This window comes from Saimiri boliviensis, chromosome X (genome assembly GCF_048565385.1).
Source record: "Saimiri boliviensis isolate mSaiBol1 chromosome X, mSaiBol1.pri, whole genome shotgun sequence".
NCBI lineage: Eukaryota > Metazoa > Chordata > Mammalia > Primates > Cebidae > Saimiri > Saimiri boliviensis.
This window is the reverse complement of record NC_133470.1, coordinates 130,934,672-130,962,066: the sequence shown is the minus strand read 5'-3', so window position 1 is coordinate 130,962,066 and position 27,395 is coordinate 130,934,672. Positions and strand designations below refer to the sequence as shown.

The 27,395-nt window shown below is 37.6% G+C and overlaps 1 long non-coding RNA gene across 1 annotated transcript; it reads right to left on the bottom strand.

Annotated features, from left to right (window-relative positions):
• Window positions 1–2,378: 2,378 nt before the first annotated feature.
• On the bottom strand, window positions 2,379–27,168 carry LOC141582834 (uncharacterized). Its single transcript, XR_012515749.1, has 2 exons — window positions 27,082–27,168; window positions 2,379–4,843 (listed from the first exon to the last, which is right to left on the bottom strand). It is a non-coding gene; the product is annotated as an uncharacterized LOC141582834 (long non-coding RNA).
• Window positions 27,169–27,395: the final 227 nt, after the last annotated feature.

The window sequence follows — 27,395 nt, the reverse complement described above, 5'->3', positions numbered from 1 at the left end:
TGTTCTTTCCTTTTTGTTCCCTTCCCTTTGTGTTCTTCCTCTCTCCCAGTTTTGTTCCCAAACGTCGTTACTTCCTGATCTACATCCATGCCTGTCTGCACCTGGACAGCTCAGCTGTTAGGGACACAGACTGTAGAGTTTAATGGCTCTCATCCCAGGTTCTTACTTTGCGAAGTTTGGACATTGTCCTGTTACCTAATCACTCAGTTTCCTCATTTGCAAAATGGGTTCATAAGGTCATCTCTTGGGCAAATGTGTAAAATGAATCAAGTGAACTTATGTTTGTCAAGAGACCTGACACATGTTAGGGGGTTCTATCCCTGGGAGCCAATTGTTCCTATTGTTGCCCTCTAAATCCCTGAAACCCGCTCCTGATCTTCACTGAAAAGTTGTCCCAGCCTGGCTCCCTTCAGGGTACCATGAGATTATCTCCCTGACTGGAGAACTCTGTGTGAATGTGTAAAGCATGTACAATGGAGGTATCATTGTTTGTTGTTGTTAAAGTGGAAACGGAGTCTCCAGGTTCTGTTCTTGCCTTCACCCGAACCTTCATCTTGACTTCTGTCAGCAATTCCAAGTAAGTGCTGTGTTGTGGGTGGGAGTACCCATCCTGTCCTAGAATCAGTGGTGTGGGAATGTGGTGGTGCAGTCCCCGGGGAGTTCTCAGTACCCTGTAAAGCCAACTGATAGATCCAAAGAGAGATCTAGATTAAGAGAATACCAGATTTTCTTTTTGGTCACAATACTTTCTAATTAGTTGTGTGTATTTCCATACAGTCATAAGATTTCTCTGTGATTCAGTCCTTTTCTTAAAATGGGATGTCTACTTATTTTGTAAACTATATGCAGTGGGGTTAAATCTACAAATCTAGAAAAACTGGTAGACAACCTTTCCAAAGGTAGACTCTGCAGCAGGGACAAAGCCTACCAGCCAAGGAATCTGAAAAGTGGGCAGAGTAGGTGCTTGGAAGGAATATGGTTCCTCAGTGGTAATGGAAGCAGGATCATTGTTGAAAGTGTGGGGTTATCCATTTTTCCAGTTGTCTGAGGGCTTATCTTTTCTTCAGTCTGTATGTTGTGAATGACGAGCTGATACTGAGGAATGCCAGCATGAAAGAGACCCAGAGTGCCTTCTCCATCCCATTGCCTGTACCCTTCTCCAGCTCCTTGCCTACCCTCTCCCAGGAGCAGCAAGAAACGATGCATACTGTCTCCACCAAGTCTGGGATGAACCTTGAGCAGTCTCAGAAGTGAGTGCTGGGAGTCTTTCAGGATAGATGTGAGCTGGGAAGAGTGGGGAGAGAAATGGAAACTTTCAGTTAATTTGTTAAAAAAAACTATTTAGATGTGCTTCCAAAAATGAGCAGGCTCACAAAGTATTTATATTAATTGACAGTGATGATGAAATTAATTTTTTAACAATATAGTGTTCAGATCACATGACATGATGTTGTATATATAAAATCCTATGTAAACAACACAAAAATCTATTAAAATTAATAAATAAGTTCTGTATTGTCTGAGAATACAAAATTAATATACAAAACCCAATTGTATTACCATATACCTGTAATGAACAATAAGAAAATAAAATTAAAAAAACAATTCCACATACAATAGAATAAAAATAACATAGGAGCAAATTTAACCAAAAAAAAATCTAAAATGTTTACTTTGAAATCTGCAGTATATTATAGAAATAATTTAAGGAAGACCTAAATAAATAGAATGGCATCCCAGGTCCCTGGATTGGAAGACTTAATGTTGTTAAAATGGCAGTACTTTCCAAATTTATTTAAAGATTCAATGCAAATGCAATCCATATCAAAATCCCAGCTGGCTTCTTTGTAGCAATTTAGAGGTTAGCCCTACCATTGAAAAGAAAATAGAATGAATGCAGAATAAAAAATAATTTTGAAAAAGAATAAAGTTGGAGGACCCACTACAAAGTTACTGCAGTCTTACTACAAAGCTACAGTAATCAATCCATATTGAGTGATACAGATCTAGGAACAGACATATATATCAATGTAATAAAATGAGAGTCCAAAATAAACCAAAATCCTTACCTTTATGGTCAATTGATTTTCAACCAGAGTGCCAAAAAAAAAAAAAAAAAAAAAAAAAAAAAGCCAGTGGATAAAGAAAGATTAGTCTTTTCGCAACTGGTGCAGGCACAACTGGATATCCACTCACAAACAATGAATTTGTACCCCTATTTTATACCGTATACAAAAAATAAACCAAAATAGTCAAAGGCCTAAAAGTTAGAACTAAAACTATAAAAATCTTAGAAGGAAACAAAAGAGTGAATCTTTGTGACCTTGAATTAGGCAATGGTTTCTGACATATAACAAAACACACCTACACACACAAAATTAGATAAAGTGGATTTATTCAAAATTTAAAATCAAAGACACTATCAATAAAGTGAAAAGACAACCCAAGAATCAGAGAAAATATTTGCATATTATACACCTGGTAAGGGACTTGTATCCAGAATATATAAAGAACTCTTAGAACTCAACCATAAAAATGAAAATAACCCAATTAAAATAGGAAAGGATCCAAACAGACATTTCTCCAAAAACAAACAAAAAAAAGTATCCAAAAAGCACATGGAAAGATACCAAACATAATTAGTCATCTGGGAAATGCAAATCTAAATCACACTGAGGTATCACTTCATACACAGCAGGATGACTACCATTTTTTGAAAATGAAATAACAAGTGTTGATAAGAGGAAAACAATAGGTTGAGCTTTGTTTAAAGGTACAAAATTACAGCTACATAGGAGTAATAAGTTCTAGTGTTTTACAGCATTGTAGGATGAATATAGTTAATAATATGTAGTTTCAAATAGCTAGAAGGAAGATATTAAATGTTCCCAGCACAAAGATATATATTTAAGATGATGAATATGCTAATTACATTCATCTATTTACTGTACATTGCATGTATTGAAGCATCATTATGTACCCCATAAATATGTACAATTATGTGTCAGTTAAAAATAATTTTTTTTAAATCTTGACAAAGATGTGGATAAAATGCAACCCTCATACATTGCTGGTAAGAATGGAAAATGATGCAGCCACTGTGTAAAATAGTATGGCAGTTCCTCAAAATGGTAAATATGAAATTTCTATATGACACAGCAATTACACAAAGAGAGATGAAAACATGTTCACACAAAAACTTGAACATGAGTGTTTATAGCAGAATTATTCATAATAGTGAAAAATGGAAACAATCCAAATATTCATCAATTTATGAAGATAAATCAAATGTGATACGTTCATATAATGAAATATTACTCAGCAATAAAATAGAATGAGGTTGTGATACATGCTATAACATGGATGACCCTTGAAAATATTATGCTAAGTCACCTGAGAGCAGTGGCTCACGCCTGTAATCCTAGCACTTTGGGAGGCCGAGGTGGGTGAATCACCTGACCAGAGTCTGGGCAAAAAGGGGAATAAAGGGTGACCTCTAATAGGTAAGGAGTATTTTTTTTTAAGGTGGTGAAAATGTTTTGGGTAGATAAAATTGGGATGGTTTCACAAGTATATTTTCTTGTAAATATACTAGAAATATTATATAAATATAAATATACTAGAAAAATTATTGAATTGTACACCTTAAAATGGTGAATGCTATCTTATATCACAATGTAAAAGTTGGTGGATAATTTTCATTTTTGAATTTCTATTTGTTATTTCTTGAACATCTTTTTTTGTCAATATGTATTAAGCTCTTGTTCATTTGAACAACGCTGTTTTTCTGCTTTGAATTCTAGTGGGCATGAATGTCAGCAATTGGCATTTTAGTTTTCCCTACAATGGTGCTCATATCAGTACACGTGTCCCAGCAAAAAGTAGCATAGATTAAGGTATGGCATTGCATAGTCAGCGTGTCAGAGATCACCTGTTCTTCTCCCTTAGGTGCCTTCAGGACAGTGAGTAAAACTACATCAAAGCTGACCAGGTTTTCACTATGCTCCAGGTGAGATCCGGGAATCAGATGTTTCCAGAAAGTCCAGAAAATTGTAACCCAGGTGGTCTGGGTATGGAACGCAGAGCATCTGGCTCTTTGGACAACCCAACTCCTTTTCTTTACTTCCTCTAGACCAAGAGCAAGATCCCAGTAGAAATCCTCAAGCAAATCCGCTAAAAGTAGCCCTTCGATGTCTTCTTTGTCTTCATTGACATCTGCTTTGTTTCCTCTTTTCACCAGCTGAAGGCCATGCCCAGGATTGGGGTTGGAGGCCTGGCTGACCAGAAAGCCAAAGTTAACTTGCAATCCGGGTGACATAACCACTCAAAGAGCCAGTTTTTCTGTGTATTCACCCCACTCATGATCACCATTTATTTTCATAATAAAGAGTGACGTTACATGTTGTACATTGTGTGTCCTGGATTGCTCTTCCCCTAACCATGAGCCAGCGGGGCCAGGACTGAAAGCCCCTGACATCCCTGTTCGTCCCTGGCTCGCCTTAGCAGATATATTGATAGGGCTTGCCTTCATACATAATTTGTCGATAAATCCTGATGAGAAAGGATACATGCTCCTTCTAGAGATTGGCCTTGGCCTTGAGAGACAGTGGAACTCTGTCAGATGCTCGACCTGGAGCCCAACAGAAGCAGGCATGTTACCTTGGCACACCAGGGGCTTCCATCCACCGTCCCGACCCCTCCCTTTCCTGAAGTTGCACTGTGCTAGGAGCCTCAGGTTACCACCTGCAGGGGGAGGTTCAGCCCATCTGCCCAGCTCATTCTTCAGAGAGCTGATACTTGGTGTTCCATATTCTTGAAGAGGTTCAGCCATTTGTTTTCACTTCTAAACAAAAAACAGCAGCACAGAATCTCAGGTTATGGTCATTTTGGTAGGACCTTTCTCAACAACTGGCATTTGGCAGTTCTAAATTGCAGGCAAGAGTTGAAGAAGACATTTGCACAATTTATTGCCCACACTTCTGTGATGATTTCACGTTAGACAATCAGCAGGCATACTTTTTGAAATTAAAATAATAGCGGTACAACGTTTTCAATTCACAATCCTATAAATGATAACATAGGAGAGGTAATACCAGTTTATAAATTATGCTTCCACTTTGGTGTTTGGCATATGTTATTTCCTACCAGTCACCAATTTCCTACCGCTTGCCACTTTTCAGTTCTTTATAAACATGTGCAATCAGGAGCCATATGTTGGAGTATGACTTTCTTAAAACTAGGAGCTAAGGGGATAGTTGCCATTACAAAAAGAATAATGCCAAACTTGTTCTTCCCTTTAGTGCCTCAATAGTTAAAGACAAGCTCCTGTACCTCTCTAAGCCTTGGTTCTCTCACTGAGGGAGCAGAGACCATGCTGTGTGCTTCTCAGCCTCATTGTGGGGACTAGAGATGGTCTCACATGCTACTCATCAACCACAGTGTCTGTTCAGCTCAGGCTCTCAGAGCTGCCTGGGTTCCTTTGTGGGCAGGAATCATGGAACCTATCACATGGCCCCTCTACTTCCTCTCTGTACATCATCAGGCTACCACGGCCTTACCCTTTCCTAGCAAACTTGGACACCATGGTTTTCCAGTCACTCATCCTCCTGCCAGTTCCCACAATTCCTTGTGGTCTTATGCTCCCAAGCAAATGCTAACCCTAAAGTCTTCTTCATCACATATGTCTGTATACCCAAAGTCACAGTTCCAAAGTAGCAGAGCTGGGATGTGAAAGTAGACAGTGGAACCACAGTCTTGAGTATGGAATGGCTGCACACTCATTTAACCACCAGTCATTTAGTTTAATCTCCAAAACAGCATGTTGCATGAGCATTAGTGCTATTCTCATTTGAAAGAAGAGAAAAATTAGGCCCAGAAGAGTGACAATTAATACAACTCAGAATTTTGGTGTTCAGTCATTCACCTGTGCCACCCCCAATTCTAACACAGATTCATATTCGATGTAAAAATACAGTTAGACCTGAAGTCAGCACAAGGGAAATGACTCAACCATTTTCCTCTAGTCAGGGATAGATGTGCTCTTGGAACACCCCTTTCCTTACTCCAATCTTCAGTTCCTGTGTACTCTCTCCATTCTTAGACACAATAAAACTGGCTTTGATGTTCAGCTATAGGGTGGAGCAGCAGAGACAAGAAAGAACATAGAATGAAATGAAGGTTTCCAGTGAGACAGGTATTAATTTGCAAGATGAATTCTGTTCCTATGTTTTTTCACATTTTATTTAAGTATTAATGCTCTCTCTCACTAACATCCCATTCTTTGATCTCTCTTTCTCCCTTTCAGATCTTCTAGCACTTTCTTTCCCTTCCAAACTTGATTGCAGGCTCCATAATTTCATTTCATGCACTATTTAGGCAAAATCGTCAACTTCTTTGCAGTGTCAGCAGGGTGACTACATTTTATTCATGATAATAGCCTGGGAATGAGAAATTGGTAAATGCACACTGGTGCCAGGTTCAGTTTTTCTACAGTGAGCTGCTTTCAGTTGAATTGAAAATATTAAAGTTCAAAAGATATATTCTATCCTTTCCGCAAAACAACCAAAAATTAATTGCAAGTGAAAAATTGGAAAAGTATTTACAACATATTTTAGTGACAGAATATTAATATATTGGACATATAAATAAATCTGACTTAAATAAAAGGAGATAACATGGTAATTTTCTTCTGTGAATATGTATTTATTGTATTGGAGTTATATTTAGAATAAATATGAATTTTAATCTGCAAAAGCAACAGATTATATAGGTAAAAGAGTGGTGTCTATGGCCAAATATTACATATTTCAAAGAAATATTAAACAGATAACATGATAATTTTCTTCTATGAATATGTATTTATTCTATTAGGGGTTATATTTAGAAAAATATGAATTTTGAAATCTGCAAAAGCAACAGACCACATAGCTAAAAGAGTGGTGTCTATGGCTAGGTATTACATATTTCAAAGAAATATTAAAGTGATAACATGGTAATTTTCTTCTATGAATATGTATTTATTGTATCAGGGGTTATATTTAGAATAAATATGAATATTGAAATCTGCAAAAGCAACAGATTATATAGCTGAAAGACTGGTGTCTATGGCCAGGTATTACGTATTTCAAAGAAATACTAAAGAGATAACATGGTAATTTTCTTGTATGAATATGTATTTATTGTATTGGGGTTATATTTAGAATAAATATATGAATTTTGAAATCTGCAAAGCAAAAGATTATATTTTGATAACACTGGATACTCCTGCTTGTAAATCACATCCCTAAAGTAATGTTAGTCATATATTTTTTAATTTAAAAAGAAGACTGCAAAAAGCTTTTCTGTCTATGTATCTGTGTTTATGAATTATGTATATAACTCAATGCATATAATCCCATATAAATCCATAATACCCATAACATTATGGAAGGTTAATGTTAAGAAGGTTCGATACATAACACTTCATTAGATGACCCCATTTTCTCCTTACAACAATCCTAATTAGGTAATGTCCTTAATCACCCCCACTGACAATAAACCCATTCCTTTGTATTTATCATGTGTTTTTGAATTGCAATATTATTTTACAAATGTATGTACATATGTGTTTGTGTATTTATGTATATCTATCTAGCTAGCTAGCTAGCTACCTATCTATCTACTTATCTATCTATCCACTCTCCTAATAAAGTTCCCATTTACTTCTTGCCTTCTCTGACAAAGGTCATGGAAAAGAGGTCACAATCGCGAGGGACCACAAGGCCAATGGCTAAAATGGCATGGCCCACAGGAGAAGCTTGTCATGAATGAAGTTTTCTAAAGTAAATATTGACATGGAAGTATATAATAAAGAGCTGATAATTAATGTTGAAGACATGCATTTTTGTTCTATACACACTTAATCCATGTTTTGTTTTGCAAGAAGCAGGATAGGTTACAAATGGTTGTCTACACTTGGTTTGGCCAGTCAGCCTCAACAATGAGTGTTTCAGCTTACTTTTCAATTGCTGGAGCCTGCAATTTCGCTGTCTCTAACACAGAGGGAACTTGCTTTTTCCTTCGTGGAAATTTAATCTAGATGCTCCTAGGTGGGCAATGGAGGGGAAATGTCCACATGGAGAGTAGTAACTAGACCGCACAGGACAACATCCACCTTCTCCTTTGAGATTGCTCCCTACATCACCACCCAATACATTTGGTATTGAGGGACAGCACCTTGCTTAACTTCCTCTACATAGCTGAGATCATGTTAGACCATTTAAACAAAGTTTCATGGAGAATTCGGGGTTTACAACATGGAAATGGACACACAACAAAATGTAACTAGAGAATCTGGTTTACAGAGCATAACTCACTCATCTCTTGGTCAGGTGCTCCTACAAAGATTACTGCATCACCTGTAGTCCACCTCAATGAGGCAGAGGTCTTCTGTAACCCCTGCCCACTGTGGAGGGAGGGAGAGAAGAAAGAAAAGGGGTAGAGGGAGAGAGAAGGTGAGAAACAGAGAGAGAGGTAGGTTCTCACACCCAACTAGTCCTCTTTAAGAACTCACCACTGGCCAGGTGCAGTGACTCATACCTGTAATCCCAGTACTTTGGGAGGCTGAGGCTGGTGGATTACCTGAGGCCAGGAGTTCAAGACCAGCCTGAGTAATATGGTGAAACCCTGACTCTACTAAAAATAAATAAATAAATAAAATACAAAGTTAGCTGGGCATGGTGATGCATGCCTGTCATCCCAGCTACTCAGAAGGCTGAGGCAGGAGAATCACTTGAACCCGGGAAGGGGAGGTTGAGGTGAGCCAAGATTGTGCCACTGCACTACTCCAGCCTGGGCAACAAGAGCAAAACTCCATCTCAAAAAAAAAAAAAAAGAACTCACCACTTTCTCAGGTGATTAATATTAGTAAGGTCTATTCATTTCAGGACTTAAGTATAGTCTTATTCTGTGGCCTTGATTAGATACCTACATAAGATTATAAGACAGTTAAGTCCAACATCCATACAAGATACACACATACACACCAGATACGGAAGAGAGGAGGGGTTTTGTTATGCTCTCATGATTTCAGATACTACTGGGACCTGGGATCTCCAAGTGGAAGGCGAATGCACTTCATAGAAACCTAGGTCTGTGATAGCCAGGGGCCTGCTGGGGCAAGAAAGAAGGGAAGAGATTAAAATAAATCCTTGGGGACTGCTTTGCACTTTCACTAGTTATTTGTCCAGCCCTAGTATAATCCTGTAGACAGCAACCTCATAGCCAACTTACCCCACAAAACATCCCACACTAAGGAAACCAAGAACAAAATGTTACAGGTGCTCGTTTAATCTGCACATGGAGATGCTTTTATCCAGTGACAGGTTCAGAGAAACATCAGTCTCACCTAAGCACTCTTTTTTTCTTTTTCTTTCTTTCTTTCTTTTTCTTTTTCTTTGAGACGGAATCTTGCTCTGTCACAAGGCTGGAGTGCAGTGGTGCGATCTTGGCTCACTGCAACCTCCGCCTCCTGGGTTCAAGCGATTCTTCCGCCTCAGCCTCCCGAGTAGCTGGGACCACAGGAGCATGCCACCACGTCCGGCTATTTTTTTTTTATTATTTATTTTTTATTTTTAGTAGAGACAGGTTTCACCGTGTTGGCCAGGATGGTCTCAGTCTCTTGACCTTGTGATCCACCCGCCTCAGCCTCCCAAAGTGTTGGGATTACAGGCATTAGCCACCAGGACCAGCCACCTAAGCACTCTTAAAGCTGTGTGTGTGTCCAGTGGTGGTGGAAAGGGGTGCTTCTCATCCGATTCTCCTCATGTCAAAAATCATAGTAAAACCTCACAATATCTTCAGCACCAGGTAAAAGGGAAACTGTGAGACTTTTCTGAAAGTGAGATGAAGAACAAACCATTTAGAGGCAGTAAATAAACAGAAAGGGAAGCAGAGGGAGGCTGGGGCAGCAGCCGCAGAGGAAATGGTCCTGAACAGCAGACACCTCCTTCAAGAATTGGGAACTGAGAGATTCTGCTTTGCTTTCCCACCTGGCAATATTACTTTCAGAGCTGCAGCCAAAAGGGTACATCCCAGGTCCCACAAGTTAAGACTCTGAATATATTTCTTTTATAAAAAATCATCAAATACAGTAGCTGATTATTAGCTTATGATATCACTAATGGTACTATGGTATTTTGAGGCATGATACTGTCTTTGTGTGCCAGCTAAAAGGCTAATCACCATGTACTTCATTGTTTCTATTGGGAGATGCATTCCAAGTTCCAAATAAATGACCTAAGTGAGATTTTATGGGAAAATACTGTAAATTGGGAAAATACTGTAACTTTTTTCCAAAAAGGTAAAATTTCAAGTTTCTACTTTTGCAGTATATGGCTTACTTTAAAAGCTTAAAAGCCTTTCCAGAGAGAAATGGGAAATATTATAAACCAGATGATGATAGACTATTGAGAAGCCTGACAGTTCCTATTAAAAACAGTGAAACACATTCATCTAGTCTTTATGTAATTTTCTCATATTCAGTTACTGTAAAACACAAATGCAATGTAAATAGCAAGGATAACTCAAATCTTCCTTAACCAAACTCATGGTCAGCTTTGCAATATAGCAAGAACTGCCCTTTTTTTCTCTCTTTATTTCAATAGTTTTTGGGGAATTGGTTGCATGGAGAAACTCTCTAGTGGTGATTTCTGACATTTTAGTGCACCTGTCACCTGAGCAGTGTACACTGTACCCAGTGTGTAGTCTTTTATCCCTCACCCATTTACATCCTTCCTCACAAACCCCCACGATGTCTTTGCATCCTCACAGCTTAGCCTCCATAAACTTCCCTGCACATGTCCTATGCATGAGATATAAAAGGGCATAAAACAAATTCTTTGCCCTTGAATAATGTAGTCTTCTGGGAAAGGAAATGGGAAATCCTTAAATAGAGGTAGCTGCTTAATAAAACCTGATGTATTTTAGCTGCTTAATAAAACCTGATGTATTTTCGCACTGACTATAAAAACAAAATACTTACCTAAAAGACAAAAATGGCTTGGTAACTTTCTTGATTTCCTAATTGTAGTAATGGTGTTCTCAAAAGCAAAAATTCAGTCACTTTGGGCTAAGAATTATGATTTTACATAAAAGAGAAATAGAGATGATCTAAATCTGAAGCCATGCCAGTAATTGTCACAAGTCCATTGACATATCTGTATATGGATGTTAAAAATTCCCATAATAAACGATGAGTTCATGTCCTTTGTAGGGACATGGATGAACCTGGAAACCATCATTCTCAGCAAACTGACACAAGAGCAGAAAATCACACACCTCATGTTCTCACTCATAGGCGGGTGTTGAACAATGAGAACACATGGACACGGGGAGGGGAGCACTACACACTGGGGTCCATTGGAGGGAAATGGGGGAGGGATGGTGGGGTGAGGAGGTGGGGAGAGATAGCATGGGGAGAAATGACAGATATAGGTGAGGGGGAGGAAGGCAGCAAATCACACTGCCATGTGTGTACCTATGCAACAATCTTGCATGTTCTTCACATGTACCCCAAAACCTAAAATGCAATTTAAAAAATTCCCATAATCTTACATTCCAAACCAAGATCTTCATCTCTATCCCTGCCCTGTCTAGACTAGGAATTGCTATTTTCAGCTACACTCAAAAAAAAAAAAAAAAACCACACACATTCAAAAAAAACAAAACTTATGCAGGCTAATAATTTCCTCGATCTATCAGCAATACATCTGAGCACACAGAGTAACCTTCCCGTAACATTTCATCATGCCACTTACACTAAGAGTCCCATTACCTACAGAATAAATGCAAATTATTAACGTTGAAAATGATGTGAAAACCACTGAAGTGGTGTGTTTAAAATCTCTGTACAAATTTAGTGACAGAAGCATGACCAAAATGCAAGTCTTCTCTCAACCCCATGCACTTTCCCATTTCCAGCCTTTTTTTTTTTTTTTTTTCCTGAGATGGAGTCTTGCTCTGTCACCCAGGCTGGAGTGCTATGGCATGCTCTCGGCTCACTGCAGCTTCTGCCTCCCGGGTTCAAGTGATTCTCCTGCCTCGGCCTCCTGAGTAGCTGGGATTACAGGCCCGCGGCACCATGCCCGGCTCAATTTTGTATTTTTAGTACAGATGGGGCTTCACCGTGTTGGTCAGGCTGTTCTTGAACCCCTGACCTCGTGATCGGCCCACCTCAGCCTCCCAAAGTGCTGGGATTAGAAGCGTGAGCCACTGAGCCTGGCTTCCATTTCCAGTCTTATCCACTGCTGCTTCAACATCCAGGAAGTGTGTGGATTATTGTCTCAATTTCCCAAAAGTATGTCCACCTGTATTTTTGATAAACAAGGGCAGAAACCAAGCTTTAGTCGGCTTCTTAGCCCTAGTACCTGGAACACAGGTGCTTACTGAACTAAACGGAGCTGGAAAGATTCTGCCATCCTTTTTACAATGCAAATCCTACTGCATTCAAGTTTTATCTTTATTACGAATGATTCCCTGATCACAATTCACAAAGATAGTTGCTACTTGGGACTCACTTATTTTAGTCATATGCTACCTGCTTAGCATATCATAGTCTTTGATGTGGTATTATATAATGTTACAGTCTTGGTTTTCCACTTTATTATTACATGTGCATAACTCAATTATAAATTCCTTTAAGGGGACTATTTCTATCTGCCTTTTGGAATATAGTCCTGACACAGAACAATGCTCATATGTTTATTATATTCTACTCTGGCTTCCGTGCTAGGTGGGAAAAAAAATACAACTAGCTGTTAGATTTCTATTTTCCATCAATTGCTATATTTTTATGCTTGTAAACCAAGAGTTCTTTGTTCTTTCTTTCTTTTTTTTTTTTTTTTTTTTTTTGAGATGGAGTCTCACTCTGTCACCCAGGCTGGAGTGTAATGGTGTGATCTCAGCTCACTGCAACTTCCACTTCCCAGGTTCAAGCAATTCTTCTGCCTCAGCCTCCCAAGTAGTTGGGACAACAGGCACACACCACCATGCCTGGCTAACTCTTTTTGTATTTTTATTAGAGACAGAGTTTCACCATGTTAGCCAGGCTGGAACTCTCAACCTCAAATGATCCACCCACCTTGGCCTCCCAAAGTGTTGGGATTACAGGCGTGAGCCATGGCGCCTGGCCAAGTTTTTCAAAATCCATATAAAAACATTATTAGGAATGTTCCGTTTCTTGATTTGTTTTTGATTATACAGGTTGTAACTTACTGATTTGTATACCATTCTATTCTTTGACATAGCCCAAATATAAAGGGATTTTTCACTTTACTTTCATTGCTAATTAAACCCCACATCACTTACATAATGAAAGAATCTGTATGTTTATGACATGAAGAAAGTGAGAAAAAAATGCAATTCTCAAAACACTCCTAGCCATCAAGCAACACATATGCTTTTCCTATATTCTGGTATTTTTATGCTGCTATATAACTTACATTTATTATCTCCTACATATCTTTGTCCATAGATGGTATGTACCCAGCTACATAAAACTGTTTAGAGGGGGGAAACCATGTTATCACAGTGACACCTCCTGGTGTTTAGCTATAAATTTTATATTCTAAGTAAAGGACAGATTTTTAGGTGTCAAAATTTTAAATAAAATTTAATATTAATGTTTTCCATTTAAATAATTTGTTGTATAATTGTTAAAAACAAATCTATGTAATACACAATTGACCAGAGATTTTTCTTTACTTAGTAACAATGATCTTACTGTCATTTTATTAACTATTTTCTTTAAAAAGACACTTTCCCAATAAAGCAGCTTAAGTATTGAAAGAAAAAAAAAAGACGGAAGGGAGATGAAGAGAAGTTGATCAATGGATGCAAATACATAATTTGATACATGTAATAAGACCTAGGGTTTAAGCAGTAGGGTAACTATAGTATACAATAATCTATTGTACATTCCAAAATAGCTAGAATAAAGTAACTCAAACGTTTCTAACAAAAAGAAAAGGCAAATATTTAAAGTAACGGATATCCCAAGTACACCGATTTGATCTTTGCGAATTATACAAATATATTTTTATCACATGTACCGTGAAACTATGTGTATCTATTATGCATCAATGAAAAATTTTTTAAAAAGAGAGAAATAATACATATGCATACTGTTATATTTTTAATACATATGCAATTAATTACATAATTACCTATGTTGTTATCTTTACCAGTGCTCATATTTTGTGGTATAGATTCATATTATCATCTGGTATTATTTCATTTTAGCCTGCAAAAATTTTCTTAGTATTTATTGTAAAGACAGGGCTACTAGCAATGAATTCTTTTAGTCTTTGTTTAGCTGGGGATATCTTTTTTCACACTCTCACTTTGAAGTATGGTTTTACTATTAGGTTGATGCAAAAGTAACTGTAGTGTTTTACTTTTAATGTTCACTACTTTTAATAGCAAAAATTGCAATTACTCTTGTACCAGCCTAATAGACAATTTTGGCTTGACATTTTTTCTTCTTTTCTGTGCCTTGAATGTCATCCCTATGCTTTCTGGCCTCCATTGATTCTGATGACAGATCAGCTATAGTATTATTGTGACTTTCTTGTATTTGATCATTCAATTTTGTGTTACTGCTGTCCAGATTTGCTGTTTTTGGTTTTCAGCAGTTTGTGATGTGCTTACATCTCCTTCTCTTTATCCTATTTGCAGTTAGTTGAGATTCTGAGATATTTAGATTAATGTTTTTCATCCAATTTGGGATGTTTGGGGACATCATTTCTCCAAATATGTTTTAACAGATTTATTACAATATAACTCACATACCATACAACTCATCCATTTAAAATGTATAATGCAATGGGTTTTAGTATATTCACGGAATTGTGCATCAATCACCACAACCGATTCTGCAACATTTTAGTCACCTCTAAAAGAAACCATACTCCTCTTAGCTCTCAACTCAATCTCCCCATACCTCTGAGCTCTAGGCAATCATTAATATGCATTCTGTCTGTACAGATTTGCACATTATGGACATTTCACATAAGTGAAATTATATAAAATATGTGGTTATTTGTGACTGGATTTTTAAAGTTAGCATGTTTTCAAGATTCATCCATGTTGGAGTATGTATCAATACTTCATTTATTTTTATTGCTGAATAATATTCCATTGTATGAATACAATACCTTTATCCATTCATAAGTTAATGAACACTGAAGTTGTTTTTTGGCCATTATGAATAATGTTGCCATGAAAACTCATGCACAAGTTTTTGTGTGGATATATGTTTTCATTTCTGTGTACATGACTAGGAGTGGAATTGCTGGATTATATGATAATGTTGTGATTAACCATTTGAATGCCTGCTAGACCCTTTCAAAAGTGGCTGCACCATTTTATATCCCCACCAGCAAAGTATGAGGTTTGCAGTTTCTCCACATCCTTGCCAACATTTACTATTTTTATTATAGACATCCCAGTGGGTGTGCAGTGGTATCTTATTGTGGTATTGATTTGTATTTCCCTAATAAATAATGATGAGTATCTTTTCATCTGCTTATTGGCCATTTGTATATCTTCTCTGGAAAAATGTCTAGCCAGTTCCTTTGTCCATTTTAAATTCAGTTGTCTTATAACTTTTGAGTTGTAAGATTTTTTATGTATTCCATATATAACTTCCTTTTAATATATATGATTTGCAAAAATGTTCTCCAATTCTGTGGGTGGCCTTTTCACCTTCTTGATGGTATCTTTTGAAGCATAAAAGCTTTTATTTTGATAAATGCCAAGTTATGTACTTTTTACTTTGTTACTTATACTTTTGTTGTCATACAAAATAAACCATTTCTTAATTCAAAGTCACAAAGACAACTTTTGTTTCCTTCTAAGACTTTTAGTTTTAGCTCTTACTTTTAGGTCTTTGATCATTTTAAATTAATTTTGAGACGAGTCTTGCTCTTATTTTATTTTGAGATGGAATCCCTCTTTCGCCCAGGCTGGAGCACAGCGGCACAATCTCTGCTCACTGCAACCTCCACCTCCTGGGATCAAAAGATTCTCCTGCCTCAGCCTCCCAAGTGGCTGGGGGGAGTACAGGCAATCACCACCATATCCCATTAATTTTTGTATTTTTAATAGAGATGGGGTTTTGCCATGTTGGCCAGGGTGGTCTCAAACTCCTGACCTCAGATGATCTGCCCGTCTTGACCTCCCAATGTGCTGGGATTACAGGTGTGAGCCACCACACCCAGCCAATTTTTGTATATTTGCTTGTGGATAGCCCGTTGTCCCTTCACCATTTGAAGACAAGTCACCATTTCCTCCAGTAAATAGTATTGGCACTCTTTTCTCCTATCAGATAACCATAAATATACAGGTTTATTTCTGGATTCTCAGTTGTATTCCAACAGACATCTATATGTCTATCTTTTTGCCAATATTACCATCATGGTAAGTGTAGCTTTGTAGTAAGTTTTAAAATTTGGGAAATTGAGTTCCTCCAACTTTTTTGTCCATGATTGTTTTGGCTATTCTGAATCCTTGGATTTAGAACAAATTTGTCATTTTCATTAAAAAAGTGAAGTGATATTTTGACACAGATTGTGTAGAATTTGTAGATAAAATTGGGGCATAATGCCATCTTAATAACATTCTGTCTTCAGATCCGTGAACAGGAAATTTTCTCTCATTTGTTTAGATTTCATTTTATTTCTTTCAATAATATTTTGTAGTTTTAAGTACACAAGTTATCTATTATTGGTTAAATTTATCTCCAAATATTTTATTCTTAATGGTATTATAAATGAAATTGTTTTATATATTGTATTTTCAGATTGTTCATCACAAGTATATAGAAATGAATTGATGTTCGCATATTTATCTTGTATATTACCACACGGTTGAACTTGTTTATTAGTTCTAATAGTTTGAACCACTCTATAGGGTCTACTTGTGGGTTCTAATGAGGAAGGAATGGTTGAAATTTCTTGAATGATACTGCTATTTACCTCTTGAGTGTACGGCCCCCAGTGCCCAGAGAACAGAAGTACTCAGACCTTGCTTATTTGCAGCTGCTCCCCGACCCATGGGGATGTGGGTACTCACTCACAGACTAAACGTAGCAGTCACCTTCATTCATTCATAACCACATGCTGAGAGACAAGAATGTGCCATGCTGTGTGCCAAGCAGCATGGCAATCCCTACATTAGCTCTAAGGCTCAGTCAGCCCCTAGTTCTTTGTCTCATATGTAAAGGGTTGTGAAATCTCCAGTCACAGAGATTTCCTTCCTAGGAAAGCTGTCCCACTGGAGCCACACTAATATGTGGAAGACCTGCTTCCATCTCTGCTCATCAAGGTCTGTTGATAAGTTCAAACTGTAGAGAGGGCCCCACAGAGAGGATACTTTCCAGTGTCCCATCTTCATAATGGCTGGCCAAAATTTCTCCTCAGCTTCTTTGTGTGATCCTCTCTCCCATGCTCTCTGCACCCTCCTTTCCCTGGATCTAATACATCACCCAAGATTCCCTATATTAATTTACAATCAGAGAATCTAAACATAATTTATGTACACAGCCATGTGTGTGTTTACACACTGAAGCAGAGATTCCAAAGAATTATGCACAATGCATTTTCGGCAAAATAAATAAAACCTTGAAAAGCATGGAAGAAGAAAATAACAATATTTTTTCTTCCCATATTACTTAAAATAACATTGCTCTTTATGACATTCCTATATTAATTTAGCCCCACCACATACGTACATTTTCCAGACCCTGGGAATATTCTGAGACATTTTTTGTAAAGCTATAATATTTTTTAAAAAAAGAAAAACAGAAAGAATTATTCAATGTTTTGGTGTCTTGAACTTTTTTTCTAATTTTGTGAGAGGATAATGATTCCTGTCTTCAAAAGGGGGCAAGTTCTTGGGGTGATTCACAATCACCACTGGAACTTGATAGCCTTGCCAATGGAAACAGTCAAACAATCACCATATTTTTTTCACAGGAATAAATGAATGAATGAATGGATATTGTCCCAGGTATCCCAGTTTGCAAATGTCATTTCTGAATGGCTTGGTAGCATCTGAATAGTAAATTCTGTGTGGATAGAACATGGTTGAATTTGGTAAAGAAATCTGAATAACAACAAAATGAATACCTAGAAAAAGTAACAAAACCCTCATTCACAGATGTGTGTATACGGCATCAGGGAATTATCTCCACAATGTCTTTGGCCAGCAAACACAGTTCTATCTGTTAGTCAGATCTAAACTCTGCAGAAATAGTAAGTGCAAAAAAAGAAATATGTAGATGATATTGATAGTGAGTGTTAAATTTTGCCTAAGCTAGTCAAAGCAGTTTGTTGTGATACAACTCACTGAGCTGATGAAAGGAGTTGAGGCTACAAAGGAGGGGAAAAGCCTCTGAATAATCTCTGGTAGGATACAGAGATGAAATAAATCAAAGTAAAGAGCAAGTATTAATACATGAGGAGAGAGCTCTGGTTGAGAGTATGACTCCAGAAGGCAGGCAAAAACCTGCTGGTAGATGAGTCCATGAGACTTAGAGTCAGAGACAATTTAAGGAGCGTATATAATTTTCAGAGGGACAAGTTTGATTAATTGTAAATCATTTCCTTTGAAATCCGCTTCCTACTAATAAAGGTTTAGGAAATTGAACATCAACTTATCTTTACTACTCTTAGTACTCCTGGTTCTTCTCTGCTGCCATGAATGATTGACAGATATGTGGGCACTTTTCTTCTTACTAACATTTGTGCCAATTCATGGTGTAAAGGAACTACGTAGCATCCTGTAGAAACCAGTGTGCTCTTTCCTTAATTGGTCCTACACCAGAATGACCTCAGAACCCTGTAGTGTCCAGTTGGTTATCTCTGAGTCCTGTCTGTTAACCGGGGAGGACCCCTGTCTTCAGTCCAGTCATGCTGGACTCCCTCTCCCTTCCACCCATCCAGCCCCCAAAAGTCCTGCCCATTGTTCTGGGTACAGCTCATCTTCAAGGAGACTCTGACATCTCCAGTGAGGCTTCCCTTCTCTTTTATACTTCAATGTGGTTTTACAGAGGTCATCATAACTTTCACACAGACATAGACCTTGTTCAGTGATTATCTTGATAATTCACAAGGGGATGTTGGCCACAGGGGATGTTGAGAGTGACTGCATAAATGCCCATTGATTTTGGCTTAAATGATCTTTCTGGAACAGAGCTTCTGTGGTGCAATGGTTAAGAGTACTGGCCCTAAAGCCATGTCATACTGTTCATGTCATCATGTTCAAATCCAAGATGTGGCCCTTGCTAACTTAACAACTCTATTGATGATGAAAATAATGATGGTGGAGGTGAAATCCTGCTCCTTGTACCAAGAGGGCTAGGTGTTGGCGGTCACGGGCAATGACTAGTTTCTGAGGTGCTGTGTCACTCAGGCAGAAACACAGTTGCTGATGTATAAAAACTGAAGTAAGGGGTAGGGTATTAAAACTTTTAGAAATATCATATTCCAGGCATTAAGCATTTTTTATCTCCTTTGATCCTACCATTTTTATTACCATGACTCATATCAAATGTTAGGAGAAGTGACTTTCCTCAGAGAAAAATTAATGTGAATTACTTTTCAGGAACTCAAGCCCCGGAAATACTTAACATTCCAATATTTTTCTGTCCCATCATGTGGATAGACTTTTAACGTCCTCATGTATATTGTTTTGTGTTTTCTCTTAAATAGTGAAATATACTACATTTTAAAATAAAAAACTATAAAATTGGAAATGTCTCATGTATAGTTATATATGTATATATACATATAACTTTATATACATGTAACTACATATTAATGTCTTTGGTATAGCTTTCTCTATATATAGCATGTACAAGTTCTAAGTAGGTAAATAGCATATAAATTATAAGTGCATATATATATATACATACATATATATATAAACACAAAAAAGGTGTAGGAAAATATTTATGACCTATATTTTAGACATGGGGCTAATATGCTTGACATATAAAGATCTCTTAACAAATACAGAAATTGGTAAATAATAACAACAGCATGCCCAAAAAACTATGTAAATATCCAATAAACATTTGAAAATGTGCTCAACCAAATGAAATGGCAAATAAAAACCCAGAGATATAATAAGGAAAAGAGGTCAGGTAATATATTACATACAGGGTAATCACAATTTTTCAAAGGAATGTATTTTATATGTGTATATACATTGGAGTGTTTTGATATATGAGAATACATTCAGAAAGATAAACAATCTGAAGAATACGCAGCAAGTGATTAATAGTGAATGGATAATTAAGTACCTAAAATCACTACTAACAATCGCTAACATGTGTTGGGTCTTTCAGCTCTCAAGCAATGACTTGAGGTGTACTTAGAGAAAGCATTAAGTCACTTTTCTTTTAGGTAGAATGTAAGATTCGATGTATGAGTATTCCTTTAACAAATAAAAATCAACTTGAAATCTCCAATGGGCTTTCTGACTAAAAGTTGAAGGCCAAGTGAAAAACTGAGAGCAAAGGCATTTGTTTTTCTTCTCATTTTAACTTACTGTTCATAGCGCCTGACACCCAAAAAAGGAAAATGAAGTTTGGTGCTAATAAAATGCTTAGATTATACTCTGATATTCTCATTTTTAAGGTGTATATAAGATATCTTTTCTCCTTAGGTTGTTTCAAATGTCTGAAATGTTCCAACGGTAATTACGTAAGTCATAAAACAACAGTTATTATAAAAATGAATGATTATTTAAAAATTATATCAGTTGATAGACATACTTCAGCAGTAAGATCATTAAGTCTTCTTAAACATGTACTAAGTTCAGGCTATATAAATTCAAATTGTAATTATGATAGGTCACATTTTTTAGTGTTTACAAGAGCCTAGCACTGTTGGAGGAGTTTAGCTGGATTGTGTTTTATTTAATCTTTACAACAACAACCATATAAAGGAGATAATCTTATAAAGGAGATAAACTTATTTTTTCCATTCTACACAAGTGGAAATCAAGGCACACAAGGTAAGTTGGCCAAAGCTCCTAACACCATTCCTCTCATAACAGAAGAAGAAGTTTTAAAACACAGTGACTCCAGATAGTTTACTTTTAATGTCCCAAAGGACAATGTACTTTTTGTTTGTTTTATTTTTTCCCTTCCAAATTTTACACAGAATGAAAATAACTTGAAGTACATGACTCAATGGAAGCCAACTAGTACGTAGGTAGTTCTGAAATTTGAACCCAAACAGTCTGTTAAGAAAATGTCATTTGTTGAATCATGTCTATGATGTTTGAAGTTGAGTAAAGCCCTCCATACCTTACATCAGTGGCCATTTTAATTTTAAAATCAATGATAATTATAATACAGCACACTATTTACAAGACAACTGGGCTGTTAAAGATACCCTGGACTATGGATAATTATTTCTGCAAAAGGAAAAACAATAGGCACAGAAACAGATTGGAGGTAGCCTATAGGAGATGGGAAGAAGGATTGACTTCCAAGAGACATGGGGAAACTTGGTGAGGGGAGGTGGGTGATGAAAATCTTCTGTATGTTAATCGTGGTGGTGGGGTTCCACTAGGCATACATTTGTACAGTCCCACAGAACTGTACACCTAAATGATAGCATTAGGAGGTGGGGCTTTTAGGAGGTGATTAGACTCATTACTGGGATTAGTGCCTTATGAGAGAGGCCCCCAAAACCCCTTACCCCTTCTACCATGTGAGGTTACAGCAAAAAAGGCAGTCATCAATGAAACAGGAAAAGGAAATCATCAATGAACCTATCACATAATATACTACAGCATGAAGATATGCCATAATTTATTTAACCTGATGAATATTTAGATTGATAAATATTTAGATTCTTTTCAATCTTTAATTGTTTAAAACGAATCTTCAGTGAATATTCTTGTGCACACAATATTTTGCAATGTGAAAATATAACTTAAGCATAGATTCTTAAACCGCAATTGTTGGTCTATGGCTATGTGCATTTGTACACTGATAATTGCCAAAAAACCATCATAGATGGTGTAGCAATTTGCATTTCCATTAACATTGTGCAGTAGTGCCAGTTTTCCAACCCTTTCTCCACTAAAATTTATCAAAATTTTTGTCATTAATCCAACAGATGATAAATAATATACCGTTGTAATTATATTTTACGTTTGCTATTATTAGTGAGATTAAATATTTTCTCAAATGTTTAAAACATATTGATGTGTCTTTTTGTGAAGACTCTGTTCATATACTAGCATATTGTTCCACTGGATCATTGTTCATCAGTGTGTATGAATTCATAGGTGTTTGCCAATATATTAAAGAGCTTAATATTAATATATTAAAGAGCTAATATAATTAAATATATTAATATATTAAAAAGCTAATATAACTAATATATTAAAGAGCTAATATATTAAAGAGCTTAATAATGCATACTTATAAATAGAAGACAGAAAAAGAAAAATAAATCACTAATATCGAATCAAAATTAAATGTATCCCCCAAAATATTCATTACTCAGATATTAAGATATCCCAGGCTTCTTTCTAAAATATACTTTTAAAAATCCTTACTCCCTTCCTCCATTAAAATCAGAGCCACTCCTGTATGGCTGATTCTGAGCTAAGCCCTAGGGTTATAGCCAGCAAAGACAAAGACATGCCTATGAATTAGCATTGATCTGGAAGAAAAGCAGAGGATACCAAGGAATTCTCATGACTCAGTAGCCCCTCACCTTTTTCAACCCTTGAATGACTATATTGTTCACTATGTGCTAAAGATATGCTTGTGAACAAGGACAGAAAAAAAGGGGCCTTCATTCAAGGAACCTCCAGTCTAACAAGCCAAACTCTCCACCGCTTAGAAGGGAGAGTTAAAAATTGTATCTACTCAGAGGAAAAGAGTACATGCATTCATTAAGCAGGGTGCAGGGCTGAGAGAAAGGTGCAGTTGAGGAGAGCACCTGGGATCTGGGATCTACCTTGAAAAAGTGCACAGATAGCAGTCCCCTCTCCTGAAAGAAAAGTGGAAGAGGTTCCAGGACCATCCCTACCTGGTGCCATCAAAGAAGGAGGACTGTTATGATCTCCCGTGGGTCTTTACAGGGAAAGGCCTTCTTTTGGGGTCAACTCTGGGGATGGTACAATGCCAATGTGAGCCACCATTTGAAATGAGAAAAAGGAGTGTGGCAGAAAGAATGAGTCTGCTGCAGACCAGTGATTAGTTTCCTAGGATTAGAGGTCTAGGTCTACCTTCTTTTAGAAGAGAAGCAATGGTGAGGCCTTGATGAAAGCCCTTGCCCAAGAGTTCACTTGGTGCACCTTCCTCCCCTGCCTGGCTTCATGAAGCAGGGAATGAAACGCACAGGAGGACCACCCGAGAGCCCTGGGCCTGTCTGGCCTGAAATCACCTCTCTTCCCTAGCCCGCAGTCCTGATGTTCCTTCTAGTCCATTGGGCTTTTGGGGCAGGAAATGTGGTCGGTAAGGTCTCAGACGAGACCACAAAACTGGGAGGGAGTAGGACCACCAGTACAAAGTATTTTGGTATAATCCTCTTCCATGAGTACAGAGTTGTTTTTCTCAAGCCTATGCTCAGGCCCTGCATATTTATTTAGGTGGAGAAAATACTGTGGGAATGGAACACATACACACTGGGTAGTATGGTATTAATGTCATCTCTCTGCTTTCCCTATATCCCCATCCCATTTTATCTTTGACTATTTCAGTGCAAGACATATGCTGGGCAATAAGGGTGAAAAGACTCAGGTGAGAGGAACAGAAAAAAAGATGAAAGGATGTTTGATACTAATCTGCAAATGAGGCTGGATCAGCTGTCCAGTGGCCTCATCAGGACCTTGCCCATTTTGTGTAGAAAATTAAGGGCTGTAAATTTCCCTCTTAGCAGTGCTTTAGCTGCATCCCAGAGATTCTGGGATTTTGTCTCTTTGTTCTCATTGGTTTCAAAGAACTTTCTGATTTCTGCCTTAATTTAATTATTTACTCAGGAGTCATTCAGGAGCAGGTTATTCAATTTCCATGTAGTTCTGTGGTTTTGAGTGAGTTTCTTAACCTTGAGTTCTAATTTGATGGCGCTGTGGTCTGAGAGACTGCTATGATTTCAGTTCCCTTGCATTTGATGAGGAGTGTTTTACTTCCAATTATGTGATCAGTTATAGAGCAAGTGCCAGGTGGCACCGAGAAGACTGTATATTCTGTTGTTTTGGGGTAGAGAGTTCTGTAGACGTCTGTCAGGTCTACTTGATCCAGAGTTGAGTTCAAGTCCTGAATATCCTTGCTAATTTTCTGTCTCAATAATCTGTCTAATTGGAAGTTCTGACCAGGGCAATCAGACAAGAGAAAGAAATAAACTAGGTATAGAAGGAACATATCTCAAAATAATAAGAGCCATTTATGACAAACCTACAGCCAATATCACAATGAATGGGCAAAAGCTGGAAGCATTCCCCTTGAAAACCAGCAAAAGACAATGATGCCCTCTCTTATCACTCCTATTCAACATAGTATTGGAAGTTCTGCCCAGGGAAGTCAGGCAAGAGAAAGAAATAAAGGATATTCAAATAGGAAGAGAGGAAGTCAAATTGTCTTTGTTTGCAGATGACATGATCCTGTATCTAGAAAACCCCATTGTCTCAGCCCAAAAGCTCATTAAGCTGATAAGCAACTTCAGCAAAGTCTCAGGATACAAAGTCAGCATTCCAAAGTCACACACATTCCTATACACCAACAGTAGACAAACAGAGATCCATATTATGAATGAACTCCCATTCACAATTGGCATAAAGATAACAAAATACCTAGGAATACAGCTAACAAGGGAAGTGAAGGACCTCTTCAAGGAGAACTACAAACCATTGCTCAAAGAAATAAGAGAGGAAACAAGCAGATAGAAAAACATTCCATGCTCATGGATAGGAAGAATCAATAACATGAAAATGGTCACACTGTCTAATTTATAGATTCAATGCTATTCCCATCAAACTACCATTGACATTCTTCACAGAATTAGAAGAAACTATTTTAAAATTCACACGAAATCCAAAAAGAGGTCATATAGCCAAGACGATCCTAAGTAAAAAGAACAAAGCTGGAGGCATCACACTACTTGACTTCAAACTATACTACAAGGCTACAGTAACCAAAACAGCATGGTTCTGGTACAAAAACAGATACATAGACCAGTGGAACAGAATAGAGAACTCAAGAAATAAGACTACACACATACAACCATCTGATCTTTGAAAAACCTGACAGAAACAAGCAATAGGGAAAGATGCCCCATTTAATAAATGGTGCTGGGAAAACTGGCTAGCCATATACAGAAAATTGAAATGTGACCCCTTCCTTACACCTTATACAAAATTTAACTCATGATGGATTAAATACTTAAATGTAAAACCCAAAACTATAAAAACCCTGGAAGAAAATTTAGGCAATACCATTGAGGACATAGGCACAGACAAAGATTTCATGATGAAATTGCCAAAAGCAATCACAACAAAAGCAAAAATTAACAAATTGGATCTAATTAAACTAAAGAGCTTCTGCACAGCAAAAGAAACTATCATTAGAGTAAACAGGCAACCTACAGAGTGGGAGAAAGTTTTTGCAGTCCATCTATCTGACAAAGATCTAATATCCAGACTCTACAAGGAACTTAAATTTACAAGAAAAAAACAAACAACCCCATTAAAAAGTGAACAAAGGACATGAACAGACACTTCTCAAAAGAAGACATTTATGTGGCCAACAAACACTTGGAAAAAAGCTCAACATCATTGATCATTAGAGAAATGCAAATCAAAGTCACAATGAGATACCGTCTCACTAGTGAGAATCGCAATTATTAAAAAGTGAAGAAACAAGAGAAGCTGGCAAGGTTGTGGAGAATAGGAATGCTTCTACACTGTTGGTGGGAATTTAAATTAGTTCAACCATTGTGGAAGACGGTGTGTCAATTCCCCAAAGATCTAGAACCAGAAATACCATTTGACCCAGCAATCCCATTACTGGGTATATACCCAGAGGAATATAAATCATTCTATTACAAAGCTACATGCACATGTATATTCATTGCCACACTATTCATAATAGCAAAGATGTGGAATAAACCCAAACGCCCATCAATGATAGAATGGATAAAGAAAGTGTGGGGCATATACACCATGAAATACCATGCAGCCATAATAAACAGTGAGATCATGTTTTTTGTAGGTACATGGATGAAGGCGGAAGCCATTGTCCTCATCAAACTAATGCAGAAACAGTAAACCAAACACTGCATGTTCTCATTTATAAGTGGAAGCTGAACAGTGAGAACACATGGACACAGGGAGGGGAACAACACACACTGGGCCCTGTCAGAGGGTGAGGTGAGGGGAGGGAGAGCATTAGGAAAAATAGCGCATGCTACGCTTAATACCTAGGTCATAGGTTGATTGATGCAGCAAACCACCATGGCACAGTTTTGCCTGTTTAACAAACATTCACATCCTGCACATGTATCACATAACTTGGAAAAAAAAAAAAAAGAAAAGAAAAGAAAAGGAAAGAAAGAAAGAAAGAAAGAAAGAAAGAAAGAAAGAAAGATAGAAAGAAAGAAAGAAAGAAAGAAAGAAAGAAAAAGAAAGAAAAGAAAACGAAAAATAAGGCCTGGGAGGGGGGACTCGAGGGACACAAAGTTTGTGGAATCGATTAGTATGTATCCTCCTATCTCAGTTTCACTGTCTTTGCAGACTTTCCTACCTTGGGCCCCACCCCAAGACCGCCCATTTCGGTGGGGCCCCTGTGTTTGGAGAGATGAACTTCTAAAGACTGGAACACTTCTGCCTGTCAGGACAGAAGAGATTTCCTGAGCCGGAAACCCGTGTGCATTTCAGTTCAGAAAATAATGGTAGGCTTGGTGGGGGGAGCTCCTGCAAAAGGGGAACTAATACCGAAACAGTCTGGTATTTGTCTGCCTCTCTCATTCCACCGCGGTTTTCCCTATGTCCGGAGCTCGCCCCTGCGCATTCCAATACCTGAAGCGGCCACAGAGTACAGGACAGGGAGCTCTCCGACAGAAAGAGTCGCGGCGCTAGGCAAACCCTGACGTCACTCCGTTTCCACAAGCCTGACCCGGGTAAACTACGCTCTAGCTCCTCCCACTGCCGATGTGGGTAACCCGGATGCGGAAGACCGTTGTCTGCGAAGGAAAAGGTAGATGTTAAATGGTAACTACCCGTGAGGTCCCGAGGAGCCCTGGGAACAGGAAAGAGAAAGGAATACCGAAAAGTGACAACCGTTTGCCAATCACAGTCTTTAATCTGATAAAGCGGGTATCCCGTCTTGAGTC